This window comes from Mesocricetus auratus, unplaced genomic scaffold (genome assembly GCF_017639785.1).
Source record: "Mesocricetus auratus isolate SY011 unplaced genomic scaffold, BCM_Maur_2.0 Super-Scaffold_100003, whole genome shotgun sequence".
Lineage (NCBI taxonomy): Eukaryota > Metazoa > Chordata > Mammalia > Rodentia > Cricetidae > Mesocricetus > Mesocricetus auratus.
In genome coordinates this window covers 1,481,409-1,508,135 of record NW_024429188.1, presented here as the reverse complement: position 1 = coordinate 1,508,135, position 26,727 = coordinate 1,481,409, and the positions used below count along the sequence as shown (strand labels likewise).

The window sequence follows — 26,727 nt, the reverse complement described above, 5'->3', positions numbered from 1 at the left end:
TCTGGCCTTCTTAACACTTACTTTATTTGTTTGTAAACTCAGGCTCTTACCATATGACTATGTCTGAACTGAAATAACTGTGTTTACCTCCATTTGTTTCTGCAGTCTGCATCTTACTTGACACAGTAAATATATTATGTCATCTCCTTACTGCCTTTTGCAAGTATTTAACTGATAATCACCTGCATTAGTTATAACAAATCCCAGTCTTTATCGGAGAAATGTAACCTCACCTTCCACAAGTGCCACTCTTGTAGCCTAAACATATTTTTCTAAGACCAGTAGTTGAGAGAAGGGATCTTTTTCCTAATGAATCAAATACAAAGAACAAGGAAAGAATGTTTTGCCTAGGGTGATACAGGCTTGCATTTAGGAGCTGACCTCAAGGAGCAACCTACTGTGGGCCACAACCCCAGTGAGTTCATCCCAACACCTGTTGAAACAAGTGGGGTGAGCTTTGCAAGACACATGCAGGAAGGGAAACTGGGTGTAAGTCATCCTCCCGCCCAATCAGATCCTGAAGAAAGTGACAGGAGTCTATGAGCAACTGAAGGCACACAACTGGAGAGATAGAACAGCAGAGTTGAAAAACAGGTTCCTTCAGCTTAGTAGAAGCTCCCATTCTTCTAATGCATTTGGTTGTTTTAGACAAGGCCAGGTTGATTCTATAACCCTCAGCTGCTCATGCCCACCCATTCCATTGTTCTCCTAGATAGTATTTAAGCCTAGTGATGCAATGATGGACATAGTCAGTGGACCAGAAAGATGGAGGAACAGTCTCTCTCTTCCTCCCACCTTCCTGCTTCTCTGTCTCGTTCACCTGCCTCTTTCACATGCTGGCTCCCTCCCTGTCCTTCACTCTTTCTTTATCTTTCACTCTGTCCCTCCCTCTCTCCCCGGGTTCACTCCCTCCATCTCCTATTCAAGAACTGTGACCTGAACCCATGTTCTCCTCATAGTTTTTCATACACAACTACTACTTGGTACATGGAGCCTTTCAACGTCTGTAGCCATGTTGCCCTTGTTATTCATGGCCAAGTACAAGAGGGATATCATGGCTCACTTTATACAAGAAGGAATTTGCGGTACACACTGTCCGGTAGCCATGTTTGTACCCATTGAATGAACACTGGGCAAGTCCTCCTCACTGGATGTCATGTCACTTCCATAATTGTGAAGTTCCTCCACTGGGCCACTGGCAGGTGGTACTAGTTTCACTTTGTGACTTTTGACCTTTGAAGAGTGACAGTCACCTGCATGATATGACAACCCTCATGCTGTCCTTCCTTCTTGTTTGCACTTGCTCCCTACTGCAGATTAACATAATAATTAGATCGTTTCCCCTGGGAAACAAAGTCACATTGAGGTCTCCATCAAACCTTAACTATTGAAGGATTTTCTGAACTCTTGAGCCGTTCTCAGCATTATCATTGTTTTTCCCATATCATGTGAGGGCTTTGTGGTAACATCACTTGTGCCCCACCAAGTGAGGCAGACGTTGGAACAATCCTGACTAGCTGGCCTTTATTGCGGGTGTGCCCACCAAAGTTTTATGCACTGAGATTTCTTGTTACAGTGAAATAATTTAATTGTCAATTTCAAGACACCATGGAGCATACAGAAGAAATGAAGCTAAACAGGAGGTGCAAATAATTGGTGTCCCTCTGGAGAGAGACAGTACTGTCCATTTCTCCTTGTGGAAGAGGAAGCATGCGTATATCTTTGTCTTCAAATAGAAATAAAAACACAAGCCTGCTGGTGGTAGCATTTAATGCCAGTTAGCAGGAAGGCTGAGGCAGGAGTATCCCAGGCTCTAAGGCAGAATTACACAGAGTTCAAGTACACCTAGGTAGGGTCAGAAGACATTGTATGAAAAGGAAATGTCAAAAGATGGCTGGAAATTTAGCCCAGTGGTACGATATGCCTACCATGTACCAGGCCCTACATTCAATAGCCTGTACCGGCAAAAGTAAACATACACAAATAAATACAAATACGGTAAATGTCCATAAGTGAGATGGAAGATCTTTCCTACTTTCCTATGTAGACATCTGTCGGGAGTCAATGTAAGTATAAGACTGGATCTTCTTTCCTCCTAGTGAAAGGCATTCACATGGCACACACAGACAACATACTGGTAAGTTACTAAATAGGGCTGAACAGATGTAATGCAATCATAACTTTCCTTACCACTCTCTTCAACAAGGCTTGATCTGGTGGTATCCCTGTGACGCAGGACTGGACATTAACTTCCCAAAGCTCACCTTAAGCATAGTCCTTAGGGCCCTCATCAGTGATATTGACTTTCCACAACCTTGGTGAATTATCAACTCTGTGTGTGGCCTTGGGTGCATTTGCTTAAATATTAACAGTCTCGGATTGGCTGGTAGTACCCAGTCATGAAAAAGATGGTGTTTACTTTGACTGCAGTGGGCATATGATGGTCCCTGTGTATGCTCTACAGCACTCTGCGGTTGGGCATAGATACATTATGAGATTTGTTTGCCTAGTACTGCAGGCAGATTACAGGGCATTTTTATGCAGAGTCCATTGACCTAGACATGTCTCAAAAACCGAGACTGAAATTCCACAGTGAAGGCCTCCTAGGCTCTGTGGGCCTCAAGAGAGGGAAGATGAATTGGAAAGGCATTAGTCCAGTTTAACTTCCAACGTGTACTCTAATTTCAAAAGGCAGTTGTCTACACAAAGTCTGAAGCTGGAACACTACCCAAGAAGCCAACATTGGCAAATGGGCAGTGGAACATTTTAGACAGAAGTTTCTGTCCTGTCAAGTTCCGAAGTCATTTAGTCCCTAATAAACACACTTAGGCTTATATTAATTATAAACTGTTTGGCCTATGGCTCTATTGGCTATCTCTCTCTTAAGCATTAACCCATTTTTATTTATCTATGTATCTCCATGTTGTTCAGGCTTAAGGGAAAATGCCCTGACTGTAGTGCCTGCGCTACAAATCTCTTCAAGGATTCGGGCGAGGGCCTGAGGATTGAAATGAAGACAAAAAACAGCGGGTCATGCTTGCAAGGAGAATGCCATTTATTGTGACGAGAGGGGAGCATTATATACCAGTTAGCAGGCATGGTGGAAAATTAACAATGTCAGTACACGTTCCCAGGGTCCCCGGCAATAAGTACGGTCAGATAACAGGAACTTGCATTCAGGCAATAAGGATGGGCAGAAAACAGGAACTTGCATTCAGGCAATACTGGAAGGAGGTCAATAAGAAACATTTGTTAGAAGCTCCTAGACACATTCTTGTCAGAAGATCCCTATGGGTGAAGAGTCCAACACCTGACATTTGTATTATGGCATTACTGAATCCTGGTATTTGCCCGTCTCTTCTTCTCACTAGTGCTATCCAATGCCTTAGCCCTCGGTGACATGTCTATGCCAAGAGGCTTCAAATGGTATGTCTGACTGGCCTGGAATTTCTCTCTGCCACATCGTTAATATCCCCTTCAACCATATCTCTGCCATCTCCAACTTGGTCTCAGCCATCTCCAACTTGGTCTCAGCCATCTACAACTTGCTAGTTTCAAACATGATCTTACTGTCCCAATAGTTATACAGGTGTTTAACTTGCTCTTGTTAGTGCCATGAACCCCACAAGTTACCCTAACACCATGTTTCACCCTAAGCACATAGTGGCTTTCTCTATAAAGATATCACTTTCAATCTTGAAATTCACAAACAAATGCATGGTACTGGAAGAAACCATCCTGAGTGAGGTAATACAATCACAAAAATCCAAGCATGGTGTGTACTCACTCATATATGGATATTATACATAGAACATAGGATTACCAGACTACAATCCACAACACCAGGGAAACTAGGAAACAAGGAGTACCCTAAGATAGAAACACATGGTGCCCCGAAGAAGGGGAAAGGGATAACAACCCCTGAGCAAATTGCTAGCATGGAGGTAGAGGAAAGGGAGGTAGGAAAAAGAGAAGGGGAGAAGAGGAGTGGCAGGGAAATAAAACATATCTCTTTCCTTGCTCTTCCACTGCATCCATCCCCTCTTCAACCATCCCATTCTGACACATTCTCATTCTCATCCCCTCCCTCTTATAAGCCCACACCACCAGTTTACCCCACAGATCTCATCTAATTTCCCTTCCCATAGCTATACATGTGTCCCTCTTAGGGTGATCTTTGTTACCCAGCTCCTCTGGAGCTGTGGATTATAGTATGGTTATTATTTGCATTATATCTAGTATCTAATGAGTGAATACATCCTGTGTTTGTCTTTCTGAGTCTGGATTACCTCACTTAGGATGGTTTTTTTCTAGTTCCATCCATTTATCTGCAAATTTTCTGAGGACATCATTTTTTACAGCTGAGTAGTACCAATTTTCCTTATTCATTGTTCAGTTGAGGGACATCTAGGTTATTTCCAGGTTCTGGTTATTATGAATAATGATGCTATGAACATAGTTGAAGAGATGTCCTTATTGTATGAATGTGCATACTTTGGGTATATGCCTAAGAGTGGTATCTCTGGATTTTGAGGTAGATTGATTCCCAATTTTCATAGAAACTTCCATACTGATGTTTAAAATGGCTTTGCAAGTGTGCACTACCACCAGCAGTGAAGGAGTGTTCGCATAAACTTTTCTCAGTATTTTTTATCTTAGCTGTTCTGACAGATGTAAGATGGTATCTAAGAGTTGTTTTGATTTGCATTTCCCTGACGATTAAGGATGTTTAGCCCATCCTTGAATGTCTTCAGGCTATTTGATATTCTTCTGGTGAGAATACTCTCTTTAGCACTATACCCCAATTTTCAAGGGTATGGAATGGGTGAAGATATTTTACCATTCTTTAGGCTGTTGTTTTGTCTTATTGACTGTGACCTTTGCCTTACAGAAGCTTTTCAGTTTCAGGAGGTCTCATTTATTGATTGTTGCTTTCAATGTCTGTGCAAATGGTGTTACATTAAAGAATTGGTCTCTTTACCCAATGCTTTCAAAGCTACTTCCTACTTTCTCTTCTATCAGGGTCAATGTCACTGGGTTTATATTGAACTCCTTGAACCACTTGGATTTGAGTTTTGTTCATGGGCATAGACATGGAACTACATAGAGTCTTCCACATGTTGACATGCAGTTATGCCAGCACCATTTGGCAAGATGTGTTGTTTATTCCATTGTACAATTTTGGCTTCTTTGTCAAAACACAGGTGTTCATAGCTGTGTGAATTAATGTCAGGGTCTTCAATTTGTTCCATTGGTTCACCTGTCAGTTTTTATGTCAATATAAGCTGTTTTTTTATTACTATAGCTCTATAGTAGAGTTTAAAGTCAGGGATGGTGATGGCTACAGAAGTTGCTTTACTGTACAGGATTGTTTTTAGTAAAACTATCCTGGGTTTTTTGTTTTGTCATATCAAGCTGATCATTGTCCTTTCAAGGTCTGTGAAGAATTGTGTTGGGATATTTGTGGGATTGCATCAAAAGTGCATATTGCTTTTGGTAACATTGCCATTTTTATTATGTTGATCCTACATATCCAAGACCATGGGAGATCTTTCCATTGATATTGAGGGATATCCATGAGCAGTCGTTGTTGGGTCCTGTTATTTTTTGTGGTGGTGGTGTTTGTGTGTGTGTGTGCGCGCGCATGGGCGCACGTATGTGTTTGCATGTGCATGCATGTGCGTGTCCGTGTGTGTGTTTCCTTTTTTGGATTTTCTGGTGTGGGATTGTCTATTAGCTTTACATTCATATGCCCATCTAAACACCTTGTGTTGCACTTTTCCTTCTAGTGCATTCTGTTGGGCTGGATATATGGATAGGTACAGTTTAAATCTGATTTTTTACCATGAGATGTCTTGTTTTCTCCATCTATGGTGATTGAAAGCTTTGCTGGGTGTAGTAGTCTGGGTTAGCATCCATGGTGTCTTAGAGTCTGCACAATGTCTGTCCAGGACCTTCTGCCATTGAGAGTCTCCATTGAGAATTTGGGTGTTATTCTGATTTGTCTGCCTTAATAGGTTACTTGTCATTTTCCTTTGCAGCTCTTTATATTCTTTCTTTATTCTGTATATTTTGTGATTGGATTCTTTTTTTTTAATTTTTTTCTCTGTCTCTTTTTTTATTTTATTTTCCAGTTTAAATTTAGATAAGAATCAAGGTTGCTTCACAAGTCAGTTCCAGGTCCCTCTCCCATTCCCTCCCTTCCTCCCGTGCCCTCCCCTCCGCCCCCCGTTATCCTCTCATTTCTCCAGGGAGGGTGAGGCCCTCCATGGGGGTGTCCATAGTGTGTCATTTCATATAGGGCAGGGCCTAGACCCTTTCCCAAGAGTTCTGGGTGAGAGTGCACCTCACATTGTTCTATTGGAGTCGAAAGTCCGTGTGTATACTTGGGATGGGTACTGATCTGCTGCCCAAGGCTCAATAGATTCCCTAGGCCTCTTCACTGACACCCAGATTCAGGGGGTCTTGATCAGTCCCATGCTGGCTTCCCAGGCTAATGCCTGGGATTCAAGAGTTAACCTTTGTCTGGTCAGCTGTTTCTGGGGGTTAAACCAGCCCAGTCTTAATCCCTTTGATCATCAGTCCTCCCTCTCTGTTACTGGCTTTCTTGAGTTCAGCTCAGTACTTAACCAAGGGAGTCAGCCTCTTCTTCGATCAGCCACTAAATAAAGTTTCTGTTTCCCAGACTCTCTGGCCATAGGATTGTAGGCTGGCACTCCCCAGATCTATGTCTAAAATCCATATATGAGAGAGTACATGCCATGTTTCTCTTTCTGTGACTGGGTTACCTCACTCAGGATGGTTTCTTCTAGTGTCATCCATTTGCCTGCGAATCTCATGATTCCATTATTTTTTTCTGCTGAATAGTACTCCATTGTGTAGATGTACCACAATTTCTCTATCCACTCTTCAGGTGAGGGACATCTAGGTTGCTTCCACGTTCTGGCAATTACAAATAAAGCTGCTATGAACATAGTGGAACAGACCTCTTTGTTGTATGAATGGGCATCTTTTGGATATATGCCTAAGAGTGGAGTTGCTGGGTCTTGTGGTAGGTTTATTCCCATTTTTCTGAGGAATCTCCACACTGATTTCCAAAGTGGCTGAACCAGTTGGCACTCCCACCAGCAATAGAGGAGTGTCCCCCTTTCACCACATCCTCTCCAGCATAAATTGTCATTGGTGTTTTTGATTTTAGCCATTCTGACAGGGGTGAGATGGTATCTGAGAGTTGTTTTGATTTGCATTTCCCGGATGGCTAAGGTTGTTGAGCACTTTCTCAAGTGCCTCTCAGCCATTTTAGACTCCTCTATTGAAAACTCTCTATTTAGTTCTGCAGCCCACTTTTTAATAGGGTCCTTTGCTGTTTTGGAGACTTGCTTCTTGAGTTCTTTGTAAATTTTGGAGATCAACCCTCTGTCAGATGTGGGATTAGTGAATATTTTTTCCCATTCTGTGGGCTGCCTTTTTGTCTTGCTGACTGTGTCCTTTGCCTTACAGAAGCTTCTCAGCTTCAGTAGGTCCCATTGATTAATTGTTGATCTTATTGCCTGTGCTACTGGTGTTATGTTCAGGAAGCTGTCTCCTGTACCAATTCGTTCAAGGGTACCACCCACTTTCTCTTCTAAGAGGTTCAGTGTGGCTGGATTTATGTTGAGGTCTTTGATCCATTTGGACTTAAGTTTTGTGCATGGCGATAGACATGGATCGATCCGCATTCTTCTACATGCCAGTCTCCAATTATGCCAGCACCATTTGTTGAAGATGCTTTCTTTATTCCATTGTATATTTTTAGCTTCTTTGTCAAAGATCAGATGTTCGTACGTGTGTGGGTTAATACCCGGGTTTTCAATTCGATTCTATTGGTCTACCTGTCTATTTTTGTGCCAATACCAAGCTGTTTTCAGGACTATAGCTCTATAATAGAGCTTGAGGTCAGGGATGGTGATGCCTCCGGACGTTGCCTTGTTGAACAGGGTTGTTTTGGCTATCCTGGGTCTTTTGTTTTTCCATACAAAATTGATTATTGTTCTTTCAAGGTCTGTGAAGAACTGTGCTGGGATTTTAATGGGGATTGCATTGAATCTGTAGATTGCTTTTGGCAGGATTGCCATTTTTACTACATTGATCCTACCTATCCAAGAGCATGGGAGATCTTTCCATTTTCTGAGGGCTTCTTTAATTTCTTTCTTTAAAGATTCCAAGTTCTTTCGATACAGGTCTTTCACTTGTTTGGTTAGCGTTACCCCAAGGTATTTTATGTTGTTTGTGGCAATTGTAAAAGGTGATGTTTCTCTTATTTCTCTTTCAGCCCTTTTATCATCTGTATATAGTAGGGCTACTGATTTTCTTGAGTTGATCTTGTAGCCTGCCACTTTGCTGAAGGTGTTAATCAGCTGTAAGAGTTCCCTGGTAGAGTTCTTTGGGTCATTGATGTAAACTATCATATCGTCTGCAAACAGTGAAAGTTTGACCTCTTCCTTCCCAATTTGTATCCCCTTGATCCCCCTTTGTTGTCATATGGCAATAGCTAGGACTTCAAGTACCATGTTGAAAAGGTATGGAGAGAGTGGACAGCCTTGTTTTGTTCCTGATTTTAGAGGAATTGCATTGAGTTTCTGTACATTTAGTTTGATGTTGGCTGTTGGTTTACTGTATATAGCTTTTATTATGTTTAAGTATGTCGCTGTTATCCCAGATCTCTCCAAGACCTTTATCATGAAGGGGTGTTGGATTTTGTCAAAGGCTTTTTCAGCATCTAGTGAGATGATCATGTGATTTTTGTTTTTCAGCTTGTTTATATGGTGGATTACGTTGATGGATTTTCGTATTATGTACCATCCCTGCATCCCTGGGATGAAACCTACTTGATCGTGGTGAATGATTGTTTTGATGTGTTCTTGGATCCGATTTGCCAGTATTTTATTGAGTATTTTTGCATCAATGTTCATGAGGGATATTGGTCTGAAGTTCTCTTTCTTAGTTGTATCTTTGTGTGGCTTGGGGATCAAGGTTATTGAAGCCTCATAGAAAGAGTTTGGCAAAGACCCTTCTGCTTCTATTGTGTGGAACACTTTGAGAAGAATTGGTATAAGCTGTTCTTTGAATTTCTGGTAGAATTCTGCACTGAGGCCATCTGGACCTGGGCTTTTTTTGGTTGGGAGACTTTTGATGACAGCTTCTATTTCCATAGGGGTTATAGGTCTATTTAAATTGCTTATCTGTTCTTGATTTAGTTTTGGCAATTGATAGCTGTCCAGGAAGTCATCCATTTCCTTTAAATTTTCGAATTTTGTGGAGTACAGGTTTTCAAAGTATGACCTAATGATTCTCTGGATTTCCTCAGAGTCTGTTGTTATGTCCCCCTTTTCATTTCTAATTTTGTTAATTTGCGTGTTCACTCTCTGCTGTTTGGTAAGTTTGGACAAAGGTTTGTCTATCTTGTTGATTTTCTCAAAGAACCAACTCTTCGTTGCGTTGATTCTTTGTATTGTTATCCTGGTTTCTACTTTATTGATTTCAGCCCTCAATTTGATTATTTCCTGGCGTCTACTCCTCCTGGGGGAGTGTGCTTCTTTGTGTTCTAGAGCTTTCAGCTGTGATGTTAATTGTCTGGTATAACTGTTCTCCTGTTTCTTCATGTGAGCATTTAGTGCTATGAACTTCCCCCCGTAGCACTGCTTTCAAAGTGTCCCATAGGTTTGGGTATGTTGTGTCTTCATTCTCATTGAATTCGAGGAAGTCTTTAATTTCTTTTTTTATTTCCTCTTTGACCCAGGGATGGTGCAGTTGAGCATTATTCAATTTCCATGAGTTTGTAGGTTTTCTGCAATTTGTGTTGTTGTTGAATTCTAATTATAAGCATGGTGGTCTGATAAGATGCATGGAGTTATTCCAATTTTTGTAGCTGCCGAGGTTTGATATGTTGCCAAGTATGTGGTCGATTTTTTAGAAGGTTCTATGTGGTGGTGAGAAGAAGTTATATTCTTTTTTATGTGGATGAAATGTTCTATAGATATCTGTTAATCCCAGTTGGGTCATTACTTCTATTAGCCCTTTTGCTTCTTTGTTGAGTTTCTGTTTGGTATTCCTGTCTAGTGGTGAGAGTGGTGTGTTGAAATCTCCCACTATAACTGTGTGGGGCTTTAGATGAGATTTAAGTTCTAATAATGTTTTTTTAACGAATGTGGATGCCTTTGTATTTGGGGCATAGATGTTCAGAATAGACACTTCCTCTTGGTGGGTTTCACCTGTGATGAGTATAAAATTACCTCCTTCATCTCTTTTGATTGATTTTATTTTAAAGTCTAGTTTGTTAGATATTAGGATTGCTACCCCGGCTTGTTTCTTGGGTCCATTCGATTGAAAAATTTTTTCCCAACCTTTAATTCTCAGGTAATGTCTGTCTTTAAGGGTGAGGTGTGTTTCCTGTATGCAGCAGAAGGAAGGGTTCTGTCTTCGAATCCAATCTGCTAGTCTGTGTCTTTTTATGGGTGAGTTAAGGCCATTAATATTGAGGGATATTAATGACCAATGATTGCTCATCCTTCTTCGATTTGCGATGGTTGTTGTTGGTGGAATTATGTGTGGAATTTCACCCCTTTGTTCTTTTGGCTGTTGGTAGAGAGAGATTCTCTAATGCTTATGTTTTTCTGGTTGTAGTTAGCTTCCTTGGGTGGGAGTTTTCCTTCCAAAATTTTCTGTAGGGCTGGGTTAGTGGACACATATTGCTTGAATCTAGTTTTGTCATGGAATATCTTGTTTTCTCCGTCTATAGTGATTGAGAGCTTTGCCGGGTATAGTAGTCTGGGCTGGCATCCGTGGTCTCTTAGTGTAGGTAGAATATCTATCCAGGACCTTCTGGCTTTCAGCGTTTCCATGGAGAAATCAGGTGTAATTCTGATAGGTCTGCCTTTATATGTTACTCGACCTTTTTCCTTAGCTGCTCTTAATATTCTTTCTTTATTCTGTATGTTTGGGGTCTTGATTATTATGTGGCGAGGGGATTTTTTTTGTGGTCCACTCTATTTGGTGTTCTGTAGGCTTCTTGTACCTTCATTGGCATGTCTTTCTTAAGGTTGGGAAAGTTTTCTTCTATGATTTTGTTGAATATGCCTTCTGCCCCTTTGAGCTGGATTTCTTCTCCTTCTTCTATACCTATTATTCTTAGGTTTGGTCTTTTCATGGTGTCCCATATTTCCTGGATGTTTTGTGTTAAGGATTTGTTGGATTTAAGGTTTTCTTTGGTTGATAAATCCATTTCTCCTAGTGTATCTTCAACACTTGAGATTCTCTCTTCCATCTCTTCTATTCTGTTGGTAATGCTTGTATTGCTAGTGCCTGTCTGTTTGTCCAGCTTTTCTATTTTCTGCCTTTCTTCAGATTGTGTTTTTTTAATGACTCTGTTTCAGTTTTCAACCTTTGCAGTGTTTGCATTGCTTCTTGCAATTTTCTGTTTATCTGTTTGTCCGTTTGTTGCCTTTTATGAATTTTTTGGTTTGTTCTTTCTTCCATTTCTTGCATTTTTTGGTTTGTTTTTTGCTCCATTTCTCGCATTTTGTGCTTTGTTTCTTCTTCCATTTCCTGCCTTTTTTGGTTTGTTTCTTCTTCCATTTTTTTCATTTTTTGCTTTGTTTTTTTCTACCATTTCTTGCATTTTTTGCTTTGTTTCTTCTTCCATTTCCTGCCTTTTTTGGTATGATTCTTCTTCCAATTCTTGCATTTTTTGCTTTGTTTTTTCTTCCATTTCTTGCATCTTTTGCTTCATTTCTTCTTCCATTTTCTGCCTTTTTTGGTTTGTTTTTTCTTCCAATTCTTGCATTTTTTGGTTTGTTTTTTCTTCCATTTCTTTGAGGGATTTTCCAATATCCTCTTTTAGGGCCTCTATCATTTTCATGAAAGTGCTTTTAAGGTCGTTCTCTTCTGCTTCGTCCGCATTGGAATGTTGGAGGCTTGCTGGTGTGGAGTCTCTAGAATCTGGCGGTGTCATATTTGTTTTTCTGTTGCTGACTATGTTTTTGTATTGTCTCTTTCCCATCTCTTCTTCTAGTGGGTACAGAAAGAGCCCCTTACTGGTCTGGGGACCAGCGTTCCCTTTTGGTGGGTGCTAGCAAGTCCAATAATCTGGTGGTTCTTCTATTCCTTGTCCGAATGCTGGTCCCGTGGGTGGAGAAGAAGAACAGGAATCTGGGGCGCTTATCCTCTTACCTGGTCCCCTGGACCCTATGCTGGGTCCTGTTGTACTTGATCCTGAACAGCTACTCCCCTGGTCTCCCTGGGTCCTCTGGTTTCCTGGTCTCGTTGGTGGGAGAGAAGTCCTGGGGTCTGGGTGCTTGGCTCCCGCCGGGATTGGGAGCTCTGTGCAGTTCCCAGGGGATCTGCAGGCACTGGAGCACAGGCCGGGAAGCCGGCCTGTTTACCTGATGCTGCTGGAAGAACCGCCGCTTCGCTGGTCTCCCAGCCTCCTCTCCTTTCCTGGTCTCGTTGGTGTGAGCGAAGATCCGGAGTCTGGGGTGCTTGGCTCCCGCCGGGATTGGGAGCTCTGTGCAGGTCCCAGGGGATCTGCCGGCACTGGAGCACAGGCCGGGAAGCTGGCCTGTTTACCTGATGCTGCTGGAAGAACCGCCGCTTCCCTGTACTCCCAGCCTCCTCTCCTTTCCTGGTCTCGTTGGTGGGAGCGAAGATCTGGAGTCTGGGGTGCTTGGCTCCTGCCGGGATTGGGAGCTCTGTGCAGGTCCCAGGCGATCTGCAGGCACTGGAGCACAGGCCGGGAAGCCGGCCTGTTTACCTGATGCTGCTGGAAGAACCGCTGCTTCCCTGGACTCCCAGCCTCCTCTCCTTTCCTGGTCTCATTGGTGTGAGCGAAGATCCGGAGTCTGGGGTGCTTGGCTCCCGCCGGGATTGGGAGCTCTGTGCAGGTCCCAGGGGATCTGCAAGCACTGGAGCACAGGCCGGGAAGCTGGCCTGTTTACCTGATGCTGCTGGAAGAACCGCCGCTTCCCTGGACTCCCAGCCTCCTCTCCTCTGTGATTGGATTCTTATGTGGCAAGAGGACTGCTGTTGCTGATGTTGTTGTTTTGGGGGATCCGATCTATTGGTATTGTGTATGCTTCTTGTATCTTCATAGGCATTTCCTTCTTTAGATTGGGAAAGTTTTCTTCTATGATTTTGTTGAATATATTCTGTGTGCCTTTTAGCTGAACTTTTTATTTTTGGCTTTTTGAGACAGGCTTTCTCTGTATTGTTTTGGAGGCTGCCCTGGAACTCAGTAGACCAGGCTGGCCTGGAACTCACAGAGATCCACCTGCCTCTGTCTCCCGAGTGCTGGGATTAAAGGTGTGTGCCACCAACTCCCAGCTACCTGGGCTTCTTCTACGCCTATTATTTTTAGTTTTGGTCTTCTCTGGGAATCTCAGATTTTCTGCATATTTGGTGTTATGACTATTCACTTTTATGTTTTCTTTCACCTATATGTCAATTTCCTCTATTGTATCTTAAATGCCTGAGATCGTCTCTCCTTCTCTTGGATTCTGTCGTTTATGCTTGCATCTGTAGCTCCTATATATTTACCCAGATTTTCCATTTCCAGAATTCCCTCCATTTTTTTTCTTTATTTCTTCCATTTCAGTTTTCAAGTCTTGGATTTGTTTGATTTTGCCTTAGTCTTCAATAAGGGATACAATGTTTTCTTCCCTTTTTTGTCTTTTCCTCCATTTCTTTAAGATATTTCTTCTTTAAGGGCCTCTGTCATCTTGGTCAACATAATTTTAAGGTGCTTTTCTTCTGCTTCTTCTGCGTTGATATGGTCAGGTCTTTCTGATATAGTGCCATTAGGTTATGGTGTTGCCATATTGCACTTTAGGTTGTTGAATGTATTGTTGTATTGACTCTAACCATGTCTTCTTCCCATTGGTGAAGCCACTGCCTTTGCCTCTTGATCTGATAGTCTCAGTCTTCTCTCTCAGTCTTCTCAGTGCAATAGATATCTGTGTCCCGGGGAGTCCCCAAGGACACAGGGGATGGGTGGGTTTGAGGCCTGAGTGTGGGAGGTGTTGGCATGGATTGCTTGAAGGAGTCTTTCCTGCTGACCTGCTAGTGTGACTGAGATGGGTGGGGGGAGGGCCTGGGGTTTTTCCCTCGGACCTCGGGCTGAGAGGAGGTTTGGTCCAGATGGAAACCTGGTCATTCACTTCTCAATCTGCTCTGTGTAGTACATTACTGTGTCCCAGGAAGACCTATCTGTGCCCCAGATAACCCCTGAATATCTTGAGAGGAGGACCATGATAATCAAGAGGGAAAATGTATTCCAGGAAACCATTGTCCTGAAGATGGGCTGTCACTAGTTATCATTCAGGTAAAAATCCTCCTGTCTGTGGTTGGGTGAGCAAAGAGAGTGGAGTGCAGGGAAAAGGCCAGGCCAGAGACCTTCTTCAGTTACTGCATGGAAGAGAAAAAGCCAACTCCATGGGAGGGGAAAAAGCAGAGGCATAGTTTCTGATGACTTTGATGAACTATGTGGGACGAGTTTCTCTCTGTCATACAGTCTCTGCCTCTACCTCACTTTTTCCTTTCTCCCTGCCTCTCTCTTGACATCTCTCTCTGTCTTTGTATTTCCTGAATCTCATGCTCAGGAGGCTCTATGAATGACAGCTGACTAGCAGTGCAGCAAGCGCCAGTATTTAGCATCCTCTTCTTGGAATCAGTTTCTTCACTCCAGTGCAGTAGCAAACTTAACTTGATCACCTCCCAAACCGGTTAACAAGCATGGAGAATTTCTTTTGTCAGTTGTCCCCTCATGCCTGAGCATAGGGAGCATAGGATACCTACCTCAGCCTCCACTGTTTTCTGACTGCCTTTCAAGAGTGTGGAAATACAGTCCCTGTGGACAGAGCTTGATCAACGTCATCTTGCTGCTATCTGCAGGCAGAGGTGTGACTCCTGTGTCCCCATCTGTGAGTGACTCTAGACTTTGCTCTCTGTCACTGATGCCATCCTTACCCAGGTTGTTCAGTATCCCTTCTGATTTTCTTCCCACATTTCACATTCCTTGCACTTGGACAAAGAGATGCTTTCGTGTAACACAGCAGTTTGCACCTATCAGACATGCTTCCGGGAAGCATTGAGCACACACAACTGAAAGAATAAAAAAGCTGGAATTGCAGAGGGCAAGAGAGGGGTTTGGCTATGGTTGTCACATGCCAGTTGATGAGTAGGTCTAGGAATACAGGAGGTAAAGTCAAGACCACATTCAAATAGTTGAGCAGTTTTCAACTGTCTGTTATACATCAGGATGTCTATTCCTGAAATTTAGTGACTTGAAAAATTCACTTTTAAGCTCTAGTCTAAGGTCACAGAAAAGAGATATCTCTAAGTGAATCACCCTGCCAAGATACTTGCATTCTCATCACAAAGAGAGGAATGTTGTTGTGATGTCAGTGTATGTCATGGAAATGTTCCCACAGGCAACTGAGCAGCTTCTAGGGCAGCGTTGCAAGTCAGTGATTAGTAGGGTGTCCACCAGAGACTTGTAGGTCCTAGGGATCAAATCCTTGTAAGCTCATAAAACTCTGCCCTGCAAATCCATGCAAATCTTTATGAAGAATATCCATCACTGTCAATACATTGAAGAAGAGATGCCTTTGAGAATTATGGGTAAGGGGAGTCAGGCAAGAATCAGTGTTATTCACCCTATGATACCTTCCTCTTGAGCTGTCAGGCAAGAGAAGGAGAACCAGCTGCCATGGCAGGAATGCTGATGATGTGCCAGGCCCTGTGCTGAGCTCTCTGGACATGTGTCATCTCATGTAACCATCAGATGCAGCCTGGGAGGTGGCCCTGTGTTGAAGATGAGGGACAAACAAAGTGAGATGAATAATCATGGGCTTTCTTTCTTGTCTTCTCACCTCTTGTTACAGTCTGGATTTTGCTGGCTGCACACATTCCTCCTGGCTATAGCCTAGTTATTCCACAAGCCTCCACCTTCACTTTTCCTCCTGGAACCAGGGTTCAGTGTGGCCTCCAGCTCAGACTAGACCTCCATGGATTCGCTGCAGAAATAAATGGAATCCAATGTTGATTTCCATGCCCTCCCACATGGCCACTGTGATAAGCTCCCTAGAGGACTCAGCAGGCTCTCAGCCTTCCTCCTTGGAAAAACTAAGCATGGGCCTCAGTGCTCTGAGCCTCACTCCAGTCCTGGCCCAAGTGTCCCTGTTCGCTATTGGAGGGACTTCTCTAGCTGCAGGTGTGTGAGAAAAAAGCCCCGTAGCAGCAGTACTGGGAAAAACAAGGCTTTCTTCAGAGGAAGAAAGCCTTCCTGAAGCACTTGAGATGCTGGCACCTGGAACACATGGTAACTTATCTGCTTGCATGGGATGTCAGTGGTCCTCCTAGAACCTGCTCCGATTCCATGGCTGCATGCCAAACATTGCTAGGATGAATGGAGAGGAGAACACAGCTTCCAACCCTCCCTCCTGGGAAACACTGGTTCAAGGCCTCAGTGGCCGCACCCTCAACCTAGAAACCAAAAGACCCAGTCCCCTGCCTGAGGGGACTGGAGACCAACAGCAGCCAGAGCAGATGCTCCCGCTGGAGAGGCAGCAAGAAAGCATGAGAATGACCAGAGAATGCTCAAGTAGAGGATGGAAGAAGGCTAAGGAGCTTCCTCCCGGAGGACGGAGGTGAAATCTGACTAAGACATTGTGTTCTGGCCAGATCAATGGCCTGGGCTCTCCTGAGGTCAAGGCAGTCAGCTGCCTTTGGATGAGTCCCCACACTTGTGCCAAGCTATAATTGTCCTAGGAAAGGTTTCAACTTTTTTATTTATGGCTTTTCTCATGTCTTTGTGGGTGTGGTGGTGTGAGTTAGACTATTCAAAAGGAAACTGGGTACCAAGGAACCATGATCCCCCATGATGTGATTCACACACAGTTTTCACTCATTTTCCTTCCAACTCAGTGCCCCCATTTTCTGTTATGAAGAACCAACCTCATATGTGTGTGTATGTGTGTGCATGTGTATGTATAAATATGAATGTGTATATGTATATATAAAACATATGTGTGTCTTCTATATGCCTTCTTGATGTCAGTTTATTGAGTGCCCCCACAAAAAGAATTACAGGTATGATGGGATGCATATTCTGCATAGGAAGGACATATTCACTTGCAACTCTCAGAAGTTTAAGCAAGGGAATGCAGGCTTTAGGCAGCTACACAATGATCTAAATTGGCTAAAACATTCAGTTGTGTGACCCTACATGGAAGAAAAGATTTCTTCCTCAGCCACAGCAGATCCTGGATTTCTGGAGGAATTGTCCATGTGTCCACTCAATTATTGTCATAGCAAAGGTTGACTTGGGATTTCATAACTGTGCATCACACCTGGCCCACTCTCCCTACCCAGCATCTTCATGAGTTCAATAAAATAATTTAAAGACACACAGCAGGACAGGAAATGCATACTTTCATTTAGACAGAGAGGCAAAGAGAGTGAGCCCAGCCAGGTAACAGGGGCAGGCCAGCATGATTCCTAAACCTTTCATTCCTACCTTTACTTATTATTAAAAATAGATGGGGTGTTAGGCATTGCAGGTTAGGGAATAAGGACGTTGAGTTTTTAAGATTGCTTCCTGCTGACCTGGGGGACATTGACCATCTTTGGGGGACCTGAGAAAGCTGGAGTGTTGCCATGTCCTGGGGTAACTGGTTGTTCCATCACAATCCTGGCTGTATGGAACTCTCTAGCACCTCTTTAGACCTAGCAAGATGTTAGCAGAATGGCCCTTCCAGGCCCCAAACTCCGGCGATCCCAGCTAGGTGAGCTTGGGTCTCTGGGGGGGACTCTCCCCATCCTCCCCCTGACCCCCATCCCCTCAATCTTCTGGGCCGCTCCTGGCATCCAGAAGACCCGCCCACACAGGAAAGACATCAGCCCTTCCAGGCCCCAATCTCCATGGATCCCAGATAGAAGACCCACCCACACAGGAAAGATATCAGCCCTTCCAGGCCCCAAACTCAGGCAATCCCAGCTAGCTAGGAAAGACGTCAGCCCTTCCAGGCCCCAATCTCACTCAGCAGTCAAAAGACCAACATAACTCCACCAGAATCTAGGGAACCAATGCCAGCAAGACCTGAAAAGCACTACATAGATGAAGCAGAGGAGACAGACCTTAAAAATCATTTTATGAAGATAATAGAGACCCTCAAAGAAGAAACGAGGAAATCCCTTAAAGAAATAGAGGAAAAACAAGCAAAAAAATCCATGAAATGGGGGGGAAAATTCAAGAAATAAACAAATCTCTCAAAGAATCTAAAGGGTACCAAGAAAAAACAACAAAACAAATAAAGGAAACAACTCAAACAGTTGAAGGATTGAAAGCTGAAATACAAACAATAAAGAAAACACAGAACGAGGGGATGCTGGAAATGGAAAAGCTGGGTAAATGATCAGGAAATACAGATGCAAGTATCACCAATAGAATACAAGAGATAGAAGAGAGAATCTCAGGTGTTGAAGACTCATTAGAGGATATACAGTCGTCAACCAAAGAAAACCTCAAAACAAATAAATCCCTAACACAAAATATCGAGGAAATATGGGACACTGTGAAGAAGCCAAACCTGAGAATAATAGGTATAGAAGAAGGCGAAGAAATACAGCTCAAAGGTACAGAAAACACATTCAACAAAATCATAGAAGAAAACTTCCCTAACCTAAAGAAGGATATGCCTATGAAAATACAAGAATCTTACAGAACACCAAATAGGATGGACCAGAAAAAGAAGTCACCTCACCATATAATAATCAAAACATCAAACCTACAGAATAAAGAGAAAATATTAAGAGCAGCTAAAGAAAAAGGCCAAGTAACATATAAAGGCAAACCTATCCAAATTACACCTGACTTCTCAAGGGAAACGATGAAAACCAGAAGATCCTGGACAGATGTCCTACAAACGCTAAGGGAACAAGGATGCCAGCCCAGACTACTATATCCAGCAAAGCTTTCAATTACCATAGATGGAGAAAACAAAATATTCCATGACAAAGCCAGATTTAAACAATACATGTCCATGAATCCAGCTCTACAGAAAGTGCTAGAAGGAAAACTTAGATCCAAGGAAGATAACTACATTCACAAAGACACAGGCAATATATAATCCCACTTTACATAACACCAAAAGAAAAAGGGAGGAGAAACTACACAAAATAACTTCACTACCAATAAATCAAGCACAAACAAGAATCATCAATCAATGGTCATTGATATCCCTCAGTGTCAATGGCCTCAACTTGCCTATAAAAAGACACAGACTAGCAGAATAGATACAAAGACAGAACCCATCCTTCTGCTGCATACAAGAAACACATCTCAACATCAAAGACAGACGGTATCTCAGGGTAAAGAGTTGGGAAAAGATTTTCCAATCAAACAGACCCAAGAAACAAGCGGGTGTAGCAATCCTAATATCTAACAAACTAGACCTCAAATTAAAATCAATCAAAAGAGATGAAGAATTACATTTCATATTCATCAAAGGAAAAGTCCATTAAGATGAAGTCTCAATTTTAAACATCTACACCCCAAATACAAAGGCACCTACATTTGTGAAAGAAACATAACTAAAGCTCAAATTGCACATAAAATTGCACACACTAATAGTGGGAGATTTCAACACTCCACTCTCACCGCTAGACAGGACCTCCAGACAGAAACTTAACAAATATACAAAGGAACTAATAGAAGTTATGACCCAACTGGATTTAACAGACATCTATAGAACATTCTACCCAAACACAAAGGGATATACCTTCTTCTCGGCGCCACATGGAACCTTCTCTAAAATTGATCACATAATAGGAAACATAGCAAATCTCCACAGATACAAAAAATTGGAATAACCCCCTGTATCCTCCCAGACCACCATGCATTAAAATTAGAATTCAACAATAACACAATTCGAAGAAACCCCACAAACTCATGGATATTGCACAATGCTCAATTGCACCATCCCTGGGTAAAGGAAGAAATAAAAAAAGAAATTAAAGACTTCCTGGAATTTAATTAGAATGAAGACACTACATACACAAACCTATGGGACACTTTGAAAGCAGTGCTAGGAGGAAAGTTCATAACACTAAGTGCCCACATGAAGAAACTGGAGAACAGTCATACTAGAGAATTAATAGCACAGCTGAACGTTCTAGAACAAAAAGTAGCAAACTCACCCAGGAGGAGCAGACGCCAGGAAATAATCAATTTGAGGGCTGAAATCAATCAAGTAGAAACCAGGAGAACATGGAGAAGAATCAATGAAACAAAGAGTTGGTTCTTTGAGAAAATCAACAAAATAGACAAACCTCTGTCCAAACTAACCAAAAGACAGAGAGAGAGCATGCTAATTAACAAAATCAGAAATAAAAAAGGGACATAACAACGGACTGTGAGGAAATCCAGAGAATCATCAGGGCATACTTTGAAAATCTGTACTCCACAAAATTTGAAAATTTAAAGGAAATGAGGGGATAATGGGGGGTTGGGGGAGGGCACCGGAGGAGGGGAGGGAAAGGGAGAGGGACCTGGAACTGACATGTGAAGCAACCTTGTTTCAAATCTAAATTTAAACTGAAAAATAAATTAAAAAAAGAAAAAAAACAAACAGTCATCATGTTTCCATAAAACGAAGAGGGATGCTCTCTCAGCCTGGACTCTTAGGGGAGTGCCTGGACCCTACTATGAGTGAAATGACAGACTCTAGATATCCCCTATGTGTAAGGAATTAGCAATAGGGTGGGAAGATGTGGGGATGGTGGGGTGGTGCCAGAGGAGGGGAGGGAGAGGGAACTGGGATTGACATGTAAAACAAGCTATTTAAAATTAAAATAATAAAAAAATTTAAAAAATGAAGAAAGAAAGAAAGAAATCAAAGAGGATACCAGAAAATGGAAAGATCTCCCATGCTATTGGATTGGTAGGATCAACATAATAAAAATGTCAATCTTGCCAAAAGCAGTCTACAGATTCAATGCACTACCTATCAAAATTCTGGCACAATTCCTCACAGACCTGGAAAGAACATTAATCAACTTTATATGGAAAAACAAAAGGCCCAGGATAGCCAAAACAACCCTATACAATAAAGGAACTTCAGGAGGCATCACCATACCTGATTTCAAGCTCTATTATAGAGTTATAGTCCTGAAAACAGCTTGGTATCGGCACAAAAATAGGAAGGTAGACCAATGGAACCGAATTAAAAACCCTGATTTTAACCCACACATCTATGAACACTTGATTTTTGACAAAGAAGCTAAAACTATACAATGGAAAAAAGAAAGCATCTTCAACAAATGGTGCTGGCATAACTGGGTACTGGTATGCAGAACTTACAAGAATCCTTTGAGTTTGTGAAAACGTAAGTATTAGACACATCAGCATATTTATGTTAGAAGCACCTTGGCTGAAAGCATTAACATTTTTAAAATTGATGGTTATATTTAGCACAATGAAAAGTACCTTAATTTTGACTTTGCAGCTATGATCACATAGTGGTATAGTTGCTTAGTACTCTGTTGGAGTTAGATTTGTAGCTTATCAGAACTTTATTAATATTAAGACTATGAACAGTAGCATAATGAAAGAGAGTAATCTGGAACATATTTCATTCTTTTTAATGTCTCAAGTCAGTTTATTATATTACCATCTTATATAGATAAACCATCTGTTTTGTGACAGTTTGATCTCTGCCTTGTCCGTTACTTTAAGCTGGCAAAGCTACCAGTCATGAAAAGTATCAGAGTTCTTGAAAAGGATAAAATTTTACCTGAGATTGGAGAATGAGAGACTTACTAGCTGGCTGCATGGACACCCATCTCCAAGGTCCTCCACAGTTGTTGAGGGCAAAGAATTCAAGGACACCTGCCTTCTGCTGATAGTGAGACCAGTGGATTGGGGGTTTTTAGGAAGACTTCCCTACCATTGACCCAAGAAGCAACATTGAGAAAAGTCAATGCCACTCTCCGCTTGTCCATAGAAGAGTCCTTTGCAGCAGTTGAGGTGAAGGGCAGGGTTGCCCAGTGGCCAGTGTTGTCACCTTTGTGGGTGAAGTTTCTTCAGTGTCCACCAGTCTTCTTGGAGGAAATGGGGTGTTGCCAGCAGATGGCCTGGCTCTCTGTTATAAAAAGATTTTAAATGAAACATTTAAATGCCATGTTCTCTAGATCTCTGAGCATTTGAGGGCTGTTTGTCTTTTTAGTACACATAACAGATAAAATTTATCTTTAGTGACATGCCTTAAGCATATAGGTGACTAGAGAAAAATCCCCTTTTGTAACAGCTTTACCTTTGTAAACAGCTTACAAGAAGCACTGGGTGCTATAAATATTTTGTTAATTTTAAATAGACCCCTATAACTTTAAATGTTTACCATCATTTAAATATATAACGATTTAGAAATATTTGATATTTAGTGTAGTTGAATTTAAATTGTATATAAAGCTACCTTACATTCCTTAAACAATGGCTATATATACACATATATATTTAAAGAGACAGAGTCAGAGACAAGAAGGCAGATCTGCTGCATATAAAACAGGGGCCCTGGAAAGGCACAGTATTCCATAAACAAGCCATGTGTAACAGGGCGAGTGAAAGACAAAAGTAGAGACAAAAATAAAAGCGCAAATGAATCGTATATGTTAGTAGGCTTTGCTGGCAAAAGTTGGCTGGACTGAGACAGCCTGCCTACAGCTAGGTCGCATGGTAAACATAGCGGCCTCCAGGCTAAGCAGCATGCATTCTGGGATCAGCATGGACAGTCCAGGGAGTGGGTAAGACTGTACTGAAGGAAGGTTTGCCTGTCATTGTTATGGTGCCAGACATTGGTGATAAAAATCATTATCACCAGATAAGTAGTGAATGTTTGTCGGGACTGATTTCAGGAGTCCCATGTTTTTCAGTAATCCAAGTATATACAGCTCTGGCCTGGGTATACAGGTCTCATAGACTGGAAAGTGGGGAGGCCAGTTTACCCTTCTGCCTGCTCTTGCTTGTCTCGGGCCAGCAGTGGAAAGTAGCCTGTGGGTTAATTAGTGGTAGTACCGGGGATCTGTGCATGCTCTGTATTTCTCAGCTGCTAAAAGACTCTGGTGATCCAAGAGGGCATCTGGGAGGGCAGATGCACCCCTCTTTGCATTGTCAAGAGGAACCAGCATTTAACCTGTCTGTATGCCACACAGGTAGGGTGGGCTTATTCAAATGAGGGAGTTGGGCATGGCTCCAGGTTGCTGCCTAGCAACCACTCCTCAGCGCTCAGTGTATAGCTTCTGCATGATAGAAGGAGCTGGTAAAGGTCTGGAAACACATGCCTCCCAGCCATTATGGGTGCCTTGATAGCTCTGAGGGTGCAGGCAACCTGGCAGGGTAATCCTTCTTCCTTGTCATTTGACTACAAGAGGCAGAGCCTCTTTTGTACTGGGCAACAAGGGGGAGTCAGTGAGACATGTTACTGGCTGTGCTGTTTGTAGTCCTTCATTCTCACATGCCCCCTGACCTGCAGTCACTGGGCCCTCTTCCCAACGTGAAAACATGTTCTGTTCTATGACCACCTGCCTCCTGTTGTTAATGTGGACTGGAAAGTCATCATGTGGATTTGTCAGAGATTTTAAGAGGTGAAGACACTGTGTACCGATCTCCACCCTAATCCATGAAACAACTTTTCTGTTGAACACATTGTGAGTTTTGTACCACACTGTCTAAGCCATGCTACTGACCATGTGACCAGTAAAATTTCCATTACAGTTAAGATTGCCTGTTACTTTGCAATATTTCTCCCTTTTTAAACAGCAATGTTTGTCTTTGTGATTTTCATCAGTGGATCTCTTGTAGTAGGCACTTGTTTTCTCCTGTCACATCTTCCCCTGATTCTTCACCTACCCAGCAGTCTTCCTTATCTGCCTTCCACAGCCAACATTACTATGTGTCACTCTTCAGAATACACAATGGCAAAGTTTCAAAGGGAGATGGCAGAGTAGGAAGAGGGTCATAGAACCATGTGGCCTAAGGTCCCTCTCCCACATAGTCAAGTGAGCCACCTCAACCAACAACAGGTTCTGCTGTGACTCTCTTGGCATGGTGGATGCAGGAACTTTTTGCAGGATGACCCTGGCACAGCTGCCAACCACATTGCCCTGCCCTCTGGAAAACTCCATGACTTATATGCATAACAACATTTAGGGCTTGATCAGAGGCATTTTGGTGGTGGTTGGAGCCCCCAGCCATACCGTGGCTTCCCCTACAGGGTGGTCTTCTATGGGGACCAGTTAGTCCCCTTTACTTTGCCTTCAGTTATTTGAGTCCTGTGGATGCTCTCACTTGACCATAACTACTGACTCATCATCTCTACCTCCACTGATTTCATTTCTTTGTCCTGCTCCAAGGGTTGAACTGTACAGTTATATATGTGTGCTGTATGATTGAGTGCCTGTCCATGTGCGGGAGTGTGGGCAATCATGATGTGTAGGGGAAGGTTAAGGTTGTCTGTGGATGTGTTGCTCTATGACTATCTATCATGTGTTTTGAGGCAGATTTCTGATAGGACCCTGTAACTCACTGTATAACTTGATGAGCTAGATAGTGAGCACCAGGAATCCTCTCTTCCTAACAGCCCTAGGATTATGAGTGGGTCCTATGAGCCAGACAATTTACTAGCCACCATGCTCCCTTGTCCTGAGCTGTACACTTTTAATTAATTGAAACCTACCTTCAAATAATACCATCCCTTTCCTGAGTAGTGAAGCCCCCACCACAGTGTGTTCCCACTTCCTGACTCACACTCTTTGGTGGACTTTTTCCTGGAGGAGCAGACCAGGATATGTTTCTCACACTCACAAGATAGCAGGCAGCATCTTCACGAGCCATTTCCCATGCATTAGAAGTGTTGCCCCTGTTCCTAAAACCTCAGGTGTGTTTCAAAGGCTGACTGTACAAGAGAGACTCCAATTATGCTTGGATTGGAGTTGCCATGGTGATGCTATTGCAGCACATTTCATCATTGCTCATAATTTGCCTGTATGATTGCACTGTGATAACGTCTCCCAGCCAGTTTGAAATACACAGATATTCCCCCACTGCAACATTCTGATTTTCTCTCATGAGAGGTTGCAGATATGCTGTCCTTAAATGTCGTGCCTCAGCTTGAGGCCCCATAAAGACTCTGGACAGGAGGTGTTGGAAGAGGCTGTTAATTTTATCTTGAAACCACTGTCCCAGAGGACTTCAATATCCTGGGAGAAAAAGAGATTTTTCTGACAGGATGGAGTGCAGGTGGTTGCCTAGGTTACTAGGAGAGATAGCCAAGGCACATGGAGACTGCCACATGACCATACTCATTCTACAGGATCCAGGCCTGAAGCAAGAGTGCAGGGGACATGCTCACGATTTCAGAGCCTCTCAACATCAGGAGTTATCTGAAGGTGCCCTGAGTCTGCTTCTGACAAGCAAATACACAGTGAACAAGGGCACAGGCTCTGTCCACTAGCTCCATCACCCACTGGATTTTCAGTGAGTGTGTGCAGATTGGGAGACCCTTTCCTCCTTGTGCTAAAAGAAGAAGGGTCTGCGAACACCTGTGTTCCTGGTCCCCAAGTCCCAGATATTATTCTTTCTGTGCTGGTGGTCCTGTTGTGGTGCATGTGGAGGGTCCTTTCATAAGTGCTGAAATGGAACATTGGTTAGATTCCACCATCTGACGGTCGCACAAAGGAATTCTTAAGATTCCAGAAAGTACCTCTCTCTCTCCTCTCTCCCGCCCCCTCTGCCTCTCCCTCTCTCTCTCCCTTTCCCTCTCCTTCCCCTCTCCCTCTCCTCTCCCCCCCTCTCTCAGCACAGAATCAAGGAAATTGTGAAACTTCTCACACCATATGTTCACTCAGAGGATGTAGCACTAAGTTAACTGAGCATGAATATGTAAGTAAGTACGTATATATGTAAGTATGTATGTAAGTATGTGTGTATGTATGTATGTATATATGTATGATGTCCTCACTGTCTGTGGAACCTGATAACAAAGAATCCCAAGAGAAACATACCTGGATCCAACGAGTAAAGGGAAATGTGAAATAGTCAAGCTCTCCTGATTAAATCAGGAGCATGAGAGGGATGGTGGTGGTAGGGGAGAGGGGAAAAAGGAAGGGCACTGGGAAGGTGAACATGAGGGAACGGGATGTTCAAACTGGAAGAAGAACAGAGGCAGGGAGCAAGAAAAGTATTATCCTGATAGAGGAGCCATAATGGGATTAGTGGGAAACCTAGCAATAGAGCAATTCTCAGGAATTAAGAAGGATGAACCCTGATTAAACTCTAAGCAGTAGTAGGGGGGGAAGGTGCTTGTACTGGCCTTCCGCTGTAATCAGATTGAGGATAATCTTCATCTAGTAACAGATGGAATCAGATGCAGAGATCCACAATTAACCACTGGTCTGAAATCATGGAGTACAGTTTAAGAGATGGAGGATAATAATAACAGCAAAGGGGTCAAGACTTGGATGGGAAAAACCACAGAGACACCTGACCAAGCTAGTGGGAACTCACTGAGTCTGGACTGACAGCTGGAGAAACATCATAGGACAGCTGAATGCACGTGACAGTGGCTGGGGTGGGAAGTGTGTGGGGCCACTAGAAGTGGGAGCAGAATCTATCAATGGTACATGAACTAGTTTTTTGAAGCC

General features: G+C 42.8%; 1 pseudogene; it reads left to right on the top strand.

Annotated features, from left to right (window-relative positions):
• Positions 1–1,890: 1,890 nt before the first annotated feature.
• LOC101822720 lies at positions 1,891–16,683 on the top strand (annotated as a pseudogene).
• Positions 16,684–26,727: the final 10,044 nt, after the last annotated feature.